At 36.6% G+C, this 16,014-nt stretch overlaps 1 protein-coding gene across 3 annotated transcripts in view; it reads right to left on the bottom strand.

The window, feature by feature from the left end:
• Cdh18 (cadherin 18) overlaps positions 1–16,014 on the bottom strand; it is a 796,302-nt gene that overhangs the window by 51,494 nt on the left and 728,794 nt on the right. The window lies entirely within an intron of this gene.

Genomic DNA, 16,014 nt, shown 5'->3' with positions numbered 1-16,014 from the left:
AGAAATGAAAGTCAAAATAAACTCTGAAGGTAATTAATATTGCTCTTCAAGAAGATCTAAATCTTATCCGGATGTATGCATTGAAACTTTTCTTTTCTAGATCTAATTCTCCATAAAAGTAAGAAGTATCTGTTCTGCTCTGCTTTATATATCTTTCTATAATTTAAATAAGACATCCTAAAATTGTGGACCTTTGCTGCCTCTCAGGAACCAGGTGGGTTATGGTTAGATGCCTAGTATTTATGAACATTACTTTCAGAGAACCCTCTGGCATGGTTCCCAGCACTGGCATGGAAGTTGACAGCCATCTCTAACTGCAGTTGCAGGGGACCTACTTCAACTTCCTACCACCACAAACATCAGGCATTTCCATGGTTTACATACTTGTGGCACATATATTAATATATAAATAAAAATAAAAACAAAGAATTTTAGACGAACTCCATCCCATCTACAGCTAGACCAGACTATTGGTATCTGGATATGTCACTGACAGGAAGCAAAAGACAAAAGATTTCATATTTGCCCAAGATCAATGTTTACAATATCACTTATTAAAACTTCCTGACCGGTTTTACATTGCTAGTAATGATTAGACCATCTTTTCTAGCAACACTGGATTGTAGAACATCTATCTTCATTCATTCATTTTTACAGAATTTTACTCCCTTAAACCCAGTGAAATTAGCGAAGGAAATTTTGGCCACATTTAATTTATTTTGATATTATTATCAAGCTGTGCATTGAAGAAAATAGACCACACATTTTCTAGCAGTTCCCTTTGGCAAAATAGATGTCACATGTCTTAATGCCACCCACCTAATGCTAAGGTGCAGGCTGTTTGTGTGGACACATGGTTTCATGTTGATGATCATCTAATATAAGTTTAACTACCTCCAGGCAGAACTAATCATCCTGGGAAAGTTGTTTGCCAAGACTGGCAGATGGATGGATAGGGACCATCTGTAGCCACAAAGGAAGGAGAGAATATTTTCAGGTTGGTCAGAAATTTGAAGACAGATTTAATACCACAAATAGGGACATTTTAAGAATGTCATGTCTGGACAAAATAAATGGTGATGTTATTGGACATTTATAGAAAATCGGGCTAAAATATAATCATTCATTTTTTTGTATGTTTCAGAATTGTGTATTAAATGTTAAGTATATTAAATTTTGTATTATAATCACAGAAGCATATAAATTAGACATTATGTTATTTACCTAGAGTGTAACTGGTAAACATGTACAACTACCCATCGTTTGTAAATTTAAAATATTCTAAAGGTTTTTAGACTTCTGAATCTATATAGAATTGTGCTTAATGTCATTCCTAGTCACAAGCATTTTTTAGCCAAAGTATAATCCATCAAATACAGTAATTTAGAAGCAACAATAGCTATTTGCAAAGTCACAAAAATCTAAAATCACGTTGAAAAGAAAGTGAAGGGAGAATTCACAGTGATTACTGAAGTATCATGAAAAGCAAATAGCATGAAGCTGCAGAAGTTTGTAAACTGAAACAGCATTTCCAATTCAACAAAAGAAAATCAGTGGTCAAGGGTGACATGATAAAGACATACAAGTATACAGTAAAGCCAGTGAGTGTTCATAGATGTTTATAGGAACATCCTGACAATCATTCCAAGTGAGCAACTATGTAGTGCTCAATTTAAAATAGGAATCATAGACAAAGTGGTTCTCCTTTTTGTGCTAGAAATCTGTATGAAAACAATGGACTTTAGTTCTTGGAAATTTGTTCATTATTATTGACAGATTCTGTTTCACCCATATATTTGTCCGTGGATGGGTGTGACTATTTGAGTCAAATTTCTCTAGTTTACAAGGCTGTAAAGCTGGGTAAATCTCCTGAGTGGAATGCCATGAGTCTGCATCATTAGTTTGTATTTACTGAGGGAGGTAGCTAAGTTCATGACGGTTCTGCATGGAAAACCATAAGCATAAGTTAATGCTTGAGGAAACCAATTACAGACATAAGAGCAAAGCTTTGCTATGTTTTGTTTCGGCTTGGTGGTATTGTTTTTTTTAATAGGACTTACTCTAGGTTTAACTTCTAGTATTTATTTGCAGACCATATTCCATTGGCTTTGTTTGGATATTTAGTTATCTACTGTAATAATGGGTATTGAACTTCACACACCATGGATACACTCTACCACTGAGCAATTTGATATATCAAAAATGAACAGATTATAAATTAAAAAGCTATACTCATAACCATGTACTGCAAGATGCAGTTTTTCTTATGAGGGAAGAGTAAGCAACTGATCTGCGAGTATAACAATCTGTCATCAGGAATCATTCTTTTTTTTTTTTCTTTTTTTAATATCATTTTTTATTTTAATTTTAAATAGCTTGTTTTACATGTCAATCCCAGTTCCCTCTCCCTCCCCTCCTCCCGCACTCCCCTTCCCCCCCAGCCTCCCACCCTGTTGCCAATTCCTTCCACATAGGGGATATCTAGAGTCTGTCATTTCACTCCGGGTAGGGTCCAGGCATTCCCCTAAGAGTCCAGGCTGAGAGAGCATCCCTCTTTGTGCTATGGGCACACAATGACTGTTTGTATTCCAGGGATAGACACTGATCCACTGCTCAAGGCCCTATAGGTTGCCCAGGCCTTCTCACTGACACTCACATTGGGGGGGTCCAGATCAGTCGCATGCTGGCCTCCCTGCTGTCAGTCTGGGGTCCAAGAGCTCTCCCCTGTTCAGATCAGCTGTCTCTGCTGGTTTTGCCAGCCCATTCTTTGCCAATTTGCTCATCACTCCTCTCTCTCTGCCACTGGGTTCCTTGGGTTCAGTTCAGTGTTTAATTGTGTGTTTGCCTCTGCTTCCATCAGCCACTGGATGAAGGCTCCCAGATGGTTATAGGCATCAAGTTCACTATCAGGAATGGGTTTTTGAGGTGGTCTCTCCACTATTACTTAGCTTGCAAATTGGTGTTATCCCTTTAGTAATTCTTTTTTTTTATCATTTTTTATTTTAATTTTAAATAGCTTGTTTTACATGTCAATCCCAGTTCCCTCTCCCTCCCCTCCTCCCGCACTCCCCTTCCCCCTCCCTCCCACCCTATTGCCAAATCCTTCCACATAGGGGATATCTAGTGTCTGTCATTTTACTCTTGGTAGGGTCAAGGCACTCCCCTAAGAGTCCAGGCTGAGAGAGCATCTCTCTTTGTGCTATAGGCACATGAAGGAATCATTCTATTGATATGTTTATTTAGCAGTATAAGAACAGGTTTTCCCTTATTGTCCACTTAGCCTCATTTAGAGTGTCACATCTGTGTTCCTTCTAATGGAGCAGTCTTAAATCCAATAAAAAAGTGGTTGCTTAAGCTAATATATTTGGGAAAATGTTTGAGAATATTTTGCAGGCAGGTCCAGTTATCTTCATGGCAGGTGTGTAACAGGCTTCATTGCCATGTGAGACTGATGATAAATTCCATGTCCAACAACATGTGTAGTAACTTTCAGCATTCTAAACATTAGTCAGTAGGAGTGAAGTTTCTGCTTGAACACCACAGGGTTTCTATGTATCCAATGACATATGTAAGTAGAGTCTTTATCAGATATATGATGTATATGTACACAGACACACACATACACACACCCATATACATGTACATGCATATGTATATGAAGTTTCTAGACAGGTAAGTTTCCATATGGCTTTTCAAAAACCATTTGGTAATAGTTTTCCCTCCCCACACTTACTACTTTAGCCTCCCCTATCTTCTACTCCCCATTTAAACCTCCAGAACTAGACAGTGTATAAATAGTGAGAGACTTTGGGTCATTCTGCCTTAAGTGGCATGATATCAACAAACCTTCCCATCAGGACTCCAGTATTGATGAAGAAGAGGAATTGGGGTGGGGAAAGAATAGAAACAAAATTTATTATATGAGAATACTTTTAAATCATCACATTTAAAAAATAACTACACTAAACAAGATTACAAAAACAACAACAAAAATCCTAGATCCAATGGAGTGAGATGGCCCAGCTAGTAAAGCTCATTGCTGCCTTGCCCGATGGCCTTCTTTTGATCCTCGTGCCTCACACAATACAAAGCATGAGCTGACTCCAGAATGGTGCCTTCTGACCTCCCGTCATGTACCTTGGCATGAAAATGTAAGCACACGTGCACACACACACACACACACACACACACACACACACACACAGAGAGAGAGAGAGAGAGAGAGAGAGAGAGAGAGAGAGAGAGAGCATTCAACAATCTTTTGTAGCCAAGATACACACCTCATTGGAAAGAAAACCACAGGTACCTAGAAAGTCAAAGGACTCTTAACTAATTCTTAAAAGAAACTGTGCTCCCTGACTTTTTTAGGTGAGATGTGTGCTCAGGCATTACTGGGAAGTAAACCACCACTTGATGGCTGTGCATTCCAATTTCACTGTATTTCAACATCCAGCTAGAGAAGACAGGTGCTTTTTTCAGAAGTCACAGTTTACTGCTGTGGTTAATAAAGGTATCTTTCAAGGCAAACAGATCTTTGACAATGTAAGCACAGAGCTGAGGCAGGGGACTGCAGAGCTGCAGGCTTAGAAAACAGACTTGAGCCACAAAGGGTTATCCTCAGGACTTGAAATCAAATGAAATGTGCCTTACTAGATTTAAAACTTGTTTTAGACAAGAAATTCCTTAGTTTTTCCATTTTCTCCACGCCAGATGTCAGGTGTGCTGCCTACTTTCTGTGCCTCTCCTTGCCCTAGAGTTTTGCAGAAAATGGTTTATTTTCTAAACTCATAGTTCCACAGATAAAGTTGCTTGCCCTAGGATCAAACATACTCAGAAATTCTCCAATCCTGGATTTAGTTGGAGGGATTTGCAACTTTGTGCTGACGTTTTGGTATCACTGAGGTTTACGAATGATTCAAGGTGGGGTTTTCTATGGATGCGGTAGACATGAATATTGGAGAATCAGATGTAGATGTTAACCAAATGGTGACATGGACACACACACACACACACACACAAAGAGAGAGAGAGAGAGAGAGAGAGAGAGAGAGAGAGAGAGAGAGAGAGAGAGAGAGAGAATGTAATAGTTAAGCTTATTTTGGATATGCAAGTGGGTCTCAAATTAAATTACAATAATCCTTCCTTGAGAGAATGTGAGATATTGTCACGACACACACACATATAGGAGTCCTGTGAGTCAAGACATTCTGAACGCCTCTAGAAGAGTGCTTTCTACAGCTGCAACACTTTAATACAGTTCCTCATGTTGTATTCCTCCAAAACCACAACATTATTTCATTGCTACTTCCTAACTGTGATTTTGCTGCTGTTATGAATCATAATGTAAATATCTGATATGGTGGATACCCGATACTCGACTCCCTAAGGGGTCATGACCCATGAGTTGAGAACCACTATTGTAGAAGACAGAAGATGAACGGAGGGTTTCATCTCAGGTATAAAGAAGACCATAGTCTAGCTGTTTGAATTCTGGGGGAATCTCTGTTGTTTCAAGCCACTGAGTGATTACTACTTTTGGGTATGGCATTCCTAGACAGAAATTGACATTGACTGGCTCTATGTAACTGCAGTGGGAACATTCCATTGTTTTAATGAGTCTTAGAGTCAAATAGAACTGTATTTATTTGCCTTTTCAGATTAGAAAGAATTAATTGGAATTGGATTTATGGAGAGGTTTCAATTATGCATTCCCATGTCTTCACATCAGACCCCATTCAGATGACTTAATTATTTTTTGACACTTAAAAATATTTCCCATGAAAATTGGTTAACATGAAATTTGCATGTAAATGAGAAATATTTGTAGAACTTTTGTTTAGATTTTGTAGTTCTTTAGTACCTTCCATGTCTTCATGTTTCTTGATAGCATCAAAATGAATTTAGTATTCTATTTATCAATCTTCATGCTACCAAAATTTATTTTTTGTAACCTTTGGTTGTTATAAATCAGTATTCTGTTCCTACCTTCCAATTTTAAACATGTATATGATTTATCTAATTTTATTATTTTTTGATCCTTAATATATTTAGAAGTAGAGTAGGCTAAGAAATGCTTAGAATATCATTTTGTTAATGCTGTTTGGCTTCCTGATTTTGTACGGAAAATTTGAACATGTTGCATACTCATAATGAGTTGTCTGCTGTAATATTATACCCCTCTTTGCTCTCCTAATTTCAGCTTTAAACCTATCATGATGGGCATGATATATACTATTTGGTCTTTTGCTTCCATTATCACTTATATAACCTTAACTACTAGGTTTTTTTTTGTTTCTCACTGTTTTTTTTATTTTATTTTCCAGTTTAAATTTAGATAAGAAACAAGGTTGCTTCACAAGTCAGTTCCAGGTCCCTCTCCCTTTCCCTCCCCTCCTCCCATGCCCTCACCCCAACCCCCCCCCCGTTATCCCCTCATTCACCCAGGGAGGGTGAGGCCCTCCATAGGGGTGTCCATAGTCTGTCATTTCATATAGGGCAGGGCCTAGACCCTTCCCCAAGAGTTCAGGGTGAGAGTGCACCTCACATTGTTCTATGGGAATCCAAAGTCCGTGTGTATACTTGGGATGGGTACTGATCTGCTGCCCAAGGCTCAATAGATTACCTAGGTCTCCTCACTGACACCCAGATTCAGGGGGTCTTGATCAGTCCCATGCTGGATTCCTAGGCTGATGCCTGGGATTCAAGAGTTAACCTTTGTCTGGTCAGCTGTTTCTGGGGGTTAAACCAGCCCAGTCTTAATCCCTTTGATCATCAGTCCTCCCTCTCTGTTACTGGCTTTCTTGAGTTCAGCTCAGTACTTAACCAAGGGAGTCTGCCTCTTCTTCGATCAGCCACTAAATGAAATTTCTGTTTCCCAACTCTCTGGACATAGGATTGTAGGCTGGCACTCCCCAGATCTATGTCTAAAATCCATATATGAGAGAGTACATGCCATGTTTCTCTTTTTGTGACTGGGTTACCTTACTCAGGATGGTTTCTTCTAGTGTCATCCATTTGCCTGCGAATCTCAAGATTCCAGTACTTTTTTCTGCTGAATAGTACTCCATTGTGTAGATGTACCACATTTTCTCTATCCACTCTTCGGTTGAGGGACATCTAGGTTGCTTCCAAGCTCTGGCTATTACAAATAAAGCTGCTATGAACATAGTGGAACAGACATCTTTGTTGTATGAATGGGCATCTTTTGGATATATGCCTAAGAGTGGAGTTGCTGGGTCTTGTAGTAGGTTTATTCCCATTTTTCTGAGGAATCTCCATATTGATTTCCAAAGTGGCTGAACCAGTTGGCACTCCCACCAGCAATGGAGGAGTGTCCCTCTTTCACCACATCCTCTCCAGCATAAATTGTCATTGGTGTTTTTGATTTTAGCCATTCTGACAGGAGTGAGATGGATCTCAGAGTTGTTTTGATTTACATTTCCCGGATGGCTAAGGATGTTGAGCACTTTCTCAAGTGCCTCTCAGCCATTTTAGACGCCTCTATTGAAAACTCTCTATTGAGTTCTGCAGCCCACTTTTTAATTGGGTCCTTTGATGTTTTGGAGACTTGCTTCTTGAGTTCTTTGTAAATTTTGGAGATCAACCCACTGTCAGATGTAGGATTAGTGAATATTTTTCCCATTCTGTGGGCTGCCTTTTTGTCTTGCTGACTGTGTCCTTTGCCTTACAGAAGCTTCTCAGTTTCAGGAGGTCCCATTTATTAATTGTTGATCTCACTGTCTGTGCTAGTGGTGTTATGTTCAGGAAGCTGTCTCCTGTACCAATTTGTTCAAGGGTACCACCCACTTTCTCTTCTAAGAGGTTCAGTGTGGCTGGATTTATGTTGAGGTCTTTGATCCATTTAGACTTAAGTTTTGTGCATGGCGATAAACATGGATCGATCCGCATTCTTCTACATGCCAGTCTCCAGTTATGCCAGCACCATTTGTTGAAGATGCTTTCTTTATTCCATTGTATATTTTTAGCTTCTTTGTCAAAGACCAGATGTTTGTATGTGTGTGGGTTAATACCCGGGTTTTCAATTCGATTCCATTGGTCTACCTGTCTATTTTTGTGCCAATACCAAGCTGTTTTCAGGACTATAGCTCTGTAATAGAGCTTGAGGTCAGGGATGGTGATGCCTCTGGATGTTGTCTTGTTGAACAGGGTTGTTTTGGCTATCCTGGGTCTTTTGTTTTTCCATACAAAATTGATTATTGTTCTTTCAAGGTCTGTGAAGAATTGTGCTGGGATTTTAATGGGGATTGCATTGAATCTGTAGATTGCTTTTGGCAGGATTGCCATTTTTACTACATTGATCCTACCTATCCAAGAGCATGGGAGATCTTTCCATTTTCTGAGGGCTTCTTTAATTTCTTTCTTCAAAGATTCAATGTTCTTACGTTACAGGTCTTTCACTTGTTTGGTTAGCATTACCCCAAGGTATTTTATGTTGTTTGTGGCAATTGTAAAGGGTGATGTTTCTCTGATTTCTTTTTCAGCCCTTTTATCATCTGTATATAGTAGGGCTACTGATTTTCTTGAGTTGATCTTGTAGCCTGCCACTTTGCTGAAGGTGTTAATCAGCTGTAAGAGTTCCCTGGTGGTGACTCTAGATATCCCCTATGTGGAAGGATTTGGCAATAGGGTGGGAGGGTGGGGGGGAAGGGGAGTGCAGGAGGAGGGGAGGGAGAGGGACCTGGGATTGACATGTAAAACAAGCTATTTGAAACTAAAATAAAAAATGATTAAAAGAGTCCCCTGGTAGAGTCTTTGGGTCATTGATGTAAACTGTCATATCGTCTGCAGTGAAAGTTTGACCTCTTCCTTCCCAATTTGTATCCCCTTGATCCCCCTTTGTTTTCGTATGGCAATAGCTAGAACTTCAAGTACCATGTTGAAAAGGTATGGAGAGAGTGGACAGCCATGTTTTGTTCCTGATTTTAGAGGAATTGCGTTGAGTTTCTGTCCATTTAGTTTGATGTTGGCTATTGGTTTACTGTATATAGCTTTTATTATGTTTAAGTATGTCCCTGTTATCCCAGATCTCTCCAAGACCTTTATCATGAAGGGGTGTTGGATTTTGTCAAAGGCTTTTTCAGCATCTAGTGAGATGATCATGTGATTTTTGTTTTTCACCTTGTTTATAAGGTGGATTACATTGATGGATTTTCATATGTTGAACCATCCCTGCATCCCTGGGATGAATCCTACTTGATCGTGGTGAATGATTGTTTTGATGTGTTCTTGGATCCAATTTGCCAGTATTTTATTGAGTATTTTTGCATCAATGTTCATGAGGGATATTGGTCTGAAGTTCTCTTTCTTAGTTGTATCTTTGTGTGGCTTGGGGATCAAGGTTATTGAAGCCTCATAGAAAGAGTTTGGCAAAGACCCTTCTGCTTCTATTGTGTGGAACACTTTGAGAAGAATTGGTATAAGCTGTTCTTTGAATTTCTGGTAGAATTCTGAAGTGATGCCGTCTGGACCTGGACATTTTTTGGTTGGGAGACTTTTGATGACTGCTTCTATTTCCATAGGGGTTATAGATCTATTTAAATTGCTTATCTGTTCTTGATTTAGTTTTGGCAAGTGATAGCTATCCAGGAAGTCATCCATTTCCTTTAAATTTTCAAATTTTGTGGAGTACAGGTTTTCAAAGCATGACCTAATGATTCTCTGGATTTCCTCAGAGTCTGTTGTAAGGCCCCCTTTTCATTTCTGATTTTGTTAATTTGCATGTTCATTCTCTGCTGTTTGGTAAGTTTGGACAAAGGTTTGTCTATCTTGTTGATTTTCTCAAAGAACCAACTCTTCGTTGCATTGACTCTTTGTACTGTTTTCCTGGTTTCTACTTTATTGATTTCAGCCTTCAATTTGATTATTTCCTGGCGTCTACTCCTCCTGGGGGGAGTTTGCTTCTTTGTGTTCTAGAGCTTTCAGCTGTGATGTTAATTCTCTGGTATAACTGTTCTCCTGTTTGTTCATGTGAGCACTTAGTGCTATGAACTTCCCCTGTAGCACTGCTTTCCAAGTGTCCCATAGGTTTGGGTATGTTGTGTCTTCATTCTCATTGAATTCGAGGAAGTCTTTAATTTCTTTTTTTATTTCCTCTTTGACCCAGGGATGGTGCAGTTGAGCATTATTCAATTTCCATGAGTTTGTAGGTTTTCTGCAATTTGTGTTGTTGAATTCTAATTTTAAAGCATGGTGGTCTGATAAGATGCATGGAGTTATTCCAATTTTTTTTGTAGCTGCTGAGGTTTGATATGTTGCCAAGTATGTGGTCGATTTTTGAGAAGGTTCCATGTGGTGGTGAGAAGAAGGTATTTTCTTTTTTATGTGGATGAAATGTTCTATAGATATCTGTTAATCCCAGTTGGTTCATTACTTCTATTAGACCCTTTGCTTCTTTGTTGAGTTTCTGTCTGGTATTCTTGTCTAGTGGTGAGAGTGGTGTGTTGAAATCTCCCACTATACCTGTGTGGGGCTTTAGATGAGATTTAAGTTCTAATAATGTTTCTTTAATGAATGTGGATGCCTTTGTATTTGGGGCATAGATTTTGTTCTATAGGATGAAAGTCTTGATATTTGTATTTTTTTCTGTTTTGACTGCTTCTAGTGTAGGAATTTTCATACTCAATCTACAGTTCTTCAACAGAAAGTATCTATGAAGCAAATAAGTAAAACAGAGTACTTGCAGGCTATAAATAAAGTGAATTTGTTTTTACTTGGGTTTTGAACTCTCACCTCTAAGGGTGAGGTTATATTATTGGAAACCTAACAGGAAATATAAGTAGCATGGCATAACATAGTTGAATGAGTACAAAGAATTAGTATCTCTGTGCATATATTGTACCCAGTAATAAAAGAGCTAATACAGCAACTTTTTGACTACTGTTAAATTTAAAATGAGTCAATAAATTTGCTAATTCTAATCATAAGATTTCCAAGTAATTTTGTAATTCTGCTAATTAAAGTAATTGTATAGCCAGGAAACTAACAATACTTGGGCAAAATTTTTTATCTCCTTGGGCAATTGGATTTCTCTTACTTCTTTTTAGCTGCTGCTAAAATTTTCTAACTTAACACTTCATTATCAATGAGTTCAGTGTGATTTTCGCAGGAGATTTTGGTTTTTTAATTTTATCTCATTATTCTTAGTAATTGCTTTTACATATCATTGCTCTTTCTCACATATAATGCAGCACTTTCACTCTTTAATATCAATCTACTTCATTTTAATGTAGAGAGTTGTCATCTATCACATCAATCTATTTCCATCCAGTTTTATATATCTCAAAATTTTTAATAGTTTCTCATTACTCTCCTCTACTGTCCCTTCAATCACCCTGTGTGTTTCTACTCTGAAATTATATTACCATGAAGAATATATGGATGCAGAAACTATTATCCTACCAACATGGCCTATTGGACAAATTTTCATTGAGTACAGAAGGATTGAAAGTTTTGGTCTCATAGGCAGTAGGAGAGAAATTCATCAGAGCTTTTCCTTTACATAATTTATATGGTATTCCTTCATTTTGATTTTTGATTTCACAGTGAGTAAATAATGATTCTGTTTGGTTCACATTTCCATATGTTAAAATTTGATCTTAAATCTGGAAAAAAAGTCAAATTGTAAGTAGTAGACAATATTGTCATTATGTATAATCATTCTTCAAAGTGTGGAATTTAAATTATGTTATGCAAACACAAGGAAAGAAAAAATTAATTTAACTACTGTGTCTCTCTTTGAACTTCCTTGCTAATGATGTTTTGTAACCTTTTTTGAGGATTTCCCAGGGTGGTGGACCATCTAAGAAAACTAGAATTGATGTATGAGCTTTCTTGTTATAAATTTTACTCAACAGAATAATGAAAATTCATTTTTGTATAATTCTAATATCAATAAAAAAGTACCATTTGTTTTACTCTAGTCACTTGAACATGGGAAACAAATGAAATATATTTTATCTCAATCATATTATATTTAAGTAGACACAATTTTGTTATGTATATGAATATTAGCACATATTTGCATTTATACTAGATTATAAATCTATTATATCTCTATGTAGAACATGAAACAAAAAAGATAAAAATTTATCAATATCTATGAATGAGTAGAACTCAACTAATCACAATATTTTAGCCTAAAACCTGTTTCCCAGTAGTGTGTATTATTATACTATGAATTATGATATGTGATTGGGAGCATAATATACATTTAGTGAAATTTCAAATGATTCATTATTCAGTGCTCAAGATAATGCCTAATGGTAAGCATCTAGAATAAAATTTTCCAGCAGTAGTCCTTTATCAAATATATCAGAAATGCAGTAATCCAGATGATCAAATTGAAATTCTGACTATTGTTTCTAGAGGATCAAAATAAATTGCCTGAAACTAAAGCCTTCAAAGTATCAAATATTTCTGCTTAATTTTAAAAAATAGAATAGCAAACAATTATTCACAATGAATAGGTTATTAGATTCACAATACAGGAAAATTATTTATCTTATTTGTTTTTCTTTGTTGGTCAACAAGTATTAAAGTCACATAGGAATGTAAGAAAAAAACAATGTAATCTTCATTCTCTCACTCAAAGAAAAAGAATAACCATAAGAATCTCAATAAACCAAATTTACTAAAGACCAGGGATATGTTATCTGGCATGATACTAATATGATTATCATAGAAAATGTGTCATATATTTTTCATAGAATTGTCTATAGCACCTCTGTGAATATGGCACACATATAGTGAACAAGTTATATGAAGGCCATACATCCATCTACATAAAAGTATAATAAATTTTTATGATGCCTCTTTATTTCAAAAGTACAAATGTTGATTTATTCACCAATTGCATCCCACAGACCCCTTCTCCTAAACATCACATACTCTTCCCAATGCTATTGCTTATCCCCCACAACTTGACAGTAAGACCCTATTGCTGAGAATGCCACTTATGTCATTGAAGCCCGAGTAATAAAGTTGCTGCACAACTGGAAGCTTCACCAGTACTGACAAGCTAGACTGGAGGAGAAAGTAACGATGGCTATCAATCAGCTACAAACACTGTGATGATAGCAGCAATCATCCTGTGAGATATACTGATACAAAAGTGGCACAAATGCTATGGGATAACCATCACTTAAAACAAATTTTATTCTGACTTCATTGTATGGGAGCCTTATCAAACACCGTTAACCAGGCTAAAAATCAGAGACTACATATGTCATGTACTCTAGGGGAAAGCCTACTCTCTTACTGTTTTAAAGAAACATAGCAATAAAATTAGTCCAAATTACATGCTGCTATACCCATAGTTCAGAGCATTGACTGACCCCTATTTGAGAAGCTTCTTGTTGTAGTAAATGGGAATTAGCATAGAGAGTACAATTGCACATCCTATAACAAGATATTGGAGTGATCAGCCCGAATGGACTGGATTAATCATACTTCTCCCTTGAAGACCCAGGAATCTTTGCAGAGGGAGAGATGGAAAGATTGTAAAAGCCAGAGGTGATAGATGGATAAGAGGAAGTAGTCTTCTAGATGTGACAGGACTGAAGTACATATGACCCACAGAATCAGAGATAGCACATGGAAGATATTTCCATGGTAAAGACAGACAAAATTTAAGCAGGGGTAAGATGAAGTGGGCACAAAATCCCAGTGCTAACTAAGAAGCTATATGAAATTTATATTTAATGGGAGAGGAAAAATCAATTTTCACCAGTGGAGTGACAGTAGATATGTCAACCACAATCAAAGACAGGGTTTATGCTTAGAAGTAGTTGTCCAACTCAAATTTGATCCATATTTTCTGTGATTTTTTGCTTTGTTTTGTTAATATTTGTTATTGTATTGTTCTTATTTGCTTGTTTTGCTTATATTTTGAAGCTGAGGTGTTAGGAGATGGGAAAGAATGCAATATAAACATACTACATGAATTTGTATTTTTAAAACCAGTATATGCACACACCAAAAACTATATCCAATAACCTCCAACAATAAGCCTAACAGGATCTAGAAGGTGAAGTTTTAAGATTAATCAAGGTTTATAGTGTAGAAGGTTCCATGGGACCCAATGAACAAGCTAGGGTAAGGTGCATTTACACTGAATATTTGTCTGATGAATAATAAACAAAGACAAAGTTGAACTTATTTTTTAATTATGTGAAGACAAATAATGAGTAAAATGCTATGCACTACTTTAAAAAATAAATAAATAATGCAAGAGCTTATGTATTCATTTAATACATTTATAGAAAGTGAAATAGGTTAGGAAAAGAAAAGTTTCAAAAGGGTTGATAAAAGAATCAAGAGGACAACAAAAACTAGAATGTTAAGCTTAAAGTGACAGATGCTGGAGAGATGGCTTATTTGTGAAGACAAGTTGCTTTTGCAAAGGATATGTTTTTGATGCATGGATTTAATGTTTCTCCACAACTGTACATAACAGTATTTCCAAGGAATCCCATGCTCTTTTATCAACTCCACAGACACAAGAAATGCAAGTAGTATATATAAATACATTCAAGCAAAACACTCACAAGTAAAATAAAATAAGTAAATCCAAATACATTGACAACATAATAACTAGAACAACTTCATAATGGTACGTCTTTATATCCAGACCATAAGAAGAGGTTCTGAGAAAGATTCTTAGACAGAAGCCCATCCTCAGGCTTCAGAGGTTTTTGTCAGAGGAATGGATGGAACTTACATTATCCTTATCTTTTTCACCTTTCCACCTAGACAGGCTCCATTAAACTATGAATGAAACTTATCAAAAAGTATTTACAATGTACCATGCAATGCATCAGTGAATTCAACTTGGCAATTTTCTGATGAAGCAAAGATATGAACTGGGACGAGCCAGTGTGCCTGCTGTGGCTTTATAGAGCAAGACTGGCTTTGATCTGTGAGGAGATTAGCTTTTCTGCCTTGTTGACTAAGGTGAGCTGCCTTAGAGATTAAGGGGGAACAGGTTTTCAAGGACTGCTTTATCCGCATCTTGCCATCTTAACCAGTATCTTCTGAAGGTTAAAATACACTGGAGAACAGAGTTCGTTTTCACATTACAATTCCTTGTAAATCACTGTGAAATTGATAATATTAATCTGAAGCAATATTCTAAGTGCTAACATTAATTCAAATCTGAGGAAATATAACTGGGAAAGCAAGCCAAGGTTGAATATAATTAGTACTAATTATTAAGACTATTTTTAGCATACCCTCACTAACATTTGGCCAATTGAATTTTTTTCAAAATATCCATTGTATATATAGAGAATATAGTGAAGTCAATCAATATGTAAAAATATAATAATTTTCTTATTTTGGGAAATTAACTATGGCCATGTAGGTCATAAGAGCTCTTCATTGTCCTTATTGTCATGAAACGTTCTTGTACTTTATTGGTACAGAAAAAGTAATTACTAAAAGTAACATTATCTCAAATTTTATAAAGTTAATAAGGCTTGGTACTGGGATGACCTCAACACAAGCATCCTGTAACTAGATTGCTGGAAATATGTCTGTAACTACTACTAACTCAGTTCTATCCTTTGTTTTTCTCAGTGGAAGATACATTCGATCATAAACTAACATTTTCTTCTAACATTGATTGACTCCTTTCAAGACAGTCTCTCCCTCCAATGCTTGTCTGAAAGTCAATGATTCTCTTGACTTAACTCTTGCACGTATTCTATACTGACCTTCATTCCTTCGTATGGGAACACATTTCTGTCTACTTCCTTAAAATTACCACATTTCATCATGTTAATACTATCTTGCTACATAACACTTCCTACATTTTCATATAGGTTACCAAACAAGGTGATTTGCTTCCCTATTTTTTTCACAATCTTCACTATTTCTGTTCTATCATGACAATAACACAATATTCATAGATAGCCAGCCATTAGAAGAAGAATTGAAAAGATGTTATACATTGTAAATAAAAAAGTATACATGGCACAAATTGTCAGATAACCAGAC

Source organism: Mesocricetus auratus, unplaced genomic scaffold (assembly GCF_017639785.1).
Source record: "Mesocricetus auratus isolate SY011 unplaced genomic scaffold, BCM_Maur_2.0 Super-Scaffold_100015, whole genome shotgun sequence".
NCBI classification, from domain to species: Eukaryota; Metazoa; Chordata; class Mammalia; order Rodentia; family Cricetidae; genus Mesocricetus; species Mesocricetus auratus.
Note: the sequence above shows the minus strand (reverse complement) of the source record. Positions and strands in the feature narration are given on the sequence as shown.